This window comes from Frieseomelitta varia, unplaced genomic scaffold (genome assembly GCF_011392965.1).
Source record: "Frieseomelitta varia isolate USP_RPSP 00005682 unplaced genomic scaffold, Fvar_1.2 scaffold_409, whole genome shotgun sequence".
NCBI lineage: Eukaryota > Metazoa > Arthropoda > Insecta > Hymenoptera > Apidae > Frieseomelitta > Frieseomelitta varia.
The window spans coordinates 2,205-4,408 of NW_025110156.1; positions in this window are offsets into that span (position 1 = coordinate 2,205).

Here is a 2,204-nt window from a genome sequence, read left to right on the forward strand (position 1 = left end):
TGTAATAATAAAATTTGTAATAAAAAGAAGAAATAAAATTTGTAATAGTAATTTTTTAATAGACCATTTAAAAGAACATTTAAATTTTCTAACAAAACAGTTTTAAGAAGTTTCAAAAATTCTAGAAATTATGAGAAGTATAAAAATTTAAGGAAGATTCTATAAAACTTCGAAAATTCCGAAAAGTTTCCAAAAGTTCCGAATGCTTCAAAACTACAAAATTTTCACAGAGGCACTAAGATATTGGAGATTTTAAAAATTTTAGAAGCAATAAACACGTTTCATTAAAAAAAAAGGACTGTAATATGTTCTTCCAATAATTTTCAAAATTCCTAAAAGTGGGATGTTGGAAATCTTAAAATTCCAAAAGTTCTACGAACATTTTGGATTTAAAAAGTTAAAGATCCAGCAGAAACTAATGGAAAGATTCGAAAATCTCAAAGACAACGTGACGATCTAAACACGAAGATATTAAAAGCGTTTGTTTAAAGAGAGACCGTTCTTCGGAGGTTCTACGCGCTTTTTTTCGAGATGAGAAAAAGACGATTTCGTTCCAGTCTGAGAAAAAGACGAAATCGGTTCCAGTCTATCCTATCAATTAGTACGCGTCAGAAGACGGGAACAGCTGATACAAAGCTCCTCGGAAGCGACGTCGGCGGTTCGTCGTTGTCACTGATCGAAAACACCTTAAATCTACGGCTTCCCATACAGAGTCGGTGGAAACAAATTAGTCGCCAGTATAAATAGTAACGTGGCGATGGCTTGGAATGCGTGACAGTGATTCACATCGAGCCAATACGCCAAGTACGTACGTCACTCGTATATGATGACTTCAAAGAGCAAAATTCAGTGCTCTCCCGATAAAGGTATAATCTTATGTACTTAATATATCTATCATTTGATATCTTTGTGAATTAAAATTGAAGAAATTGAAGAGAACAAGAAATGAAAAGAAAAGGGAGAGAAGTTTAGAATATCGTACATGTTTCAAGATATAAATCGGTCTGTTTTTATTTAATTTTATTTAGTTTATTTCGCGGCATGTTCAACATTACAATTCATTTATTATAAATAATGCTTTTCAAGAAACATAAGAACCGTTTTCAAAAAATAATTGACGATCTTCAACGCATTTCGAAATTTTCGATATAAAATTTCAAAATAAAGAATATTTGAACTATGGATATTATATTATTTCAACGCTTACTTTGGCGCTAAAATATTTTTATAGAATAAATTGTAACTTTTCATTCGTTTCAACGTAGATTAGTGTAGAAATGAATATTTCAAAGAATATTGTTTCAAATATTTTTTCAGTTCGAGCGTCGTAAAATATCGTATTTAAAATATATCTTCTAAGAAGTGCCTTTGATACATAAATTCTAGGAATCTTGCTTACAACTAGCGCCACTATGCACCTTAACTTCTCTTCAATCTCACGATTCGATGCTATATTCTAGTCACACATGCAGTGGCTCCCCAAACTATGTGTTTCTTGTATCGCGTGTGTGTCATATAAAATATTTTGAAATTTCGTTAACACTATAACGAAACACAATTACTACGATTAGACTGAACAAATATCAAAATGCATATAAATATAATATAAACTGTGAGACATTTAATGCTCATGAAAATACTTCAAAATTTACAAGAATTATTTATGAATACATTACATTTATTGCAAAAATATTTTGAAATTACATAATAACACGCGTATTTATAAAATGTGATTCGTGCTGGAATACTTTCGTGAACGTCAACATTCTTGCGTTAAATTTTTTCTATGATCTCGGTATTTCAGATTTGATCAATTCCATTGTAACAGTTGTATCTCACTAAAATTTCAAAATAATAAAATTTAATTAATAGAATTTAATTAAACTAATAAAATTACAATTTAATTAATAAAATTTAATTAAAATAATAAAATTACAATTTAATTAATAAAATTTAATTAAAATAACAAAATTACAATTTAATTAAAATATTAAAATTACAATTTAATTGATAAAATTTAATTAAAATAATAAAATTACAATTTAATTAAAATAATAAAATTACAATTTAATTAATAAAATTTAACTAAAATAATAAAATTACTATTTCGAAATATTTTATATAACACGCGCGTGATATATTAGTATATTCACAAAAACGTCTGTTCGAGTAGTTTCGTGAACAGTTATATTCCCACGAATTTT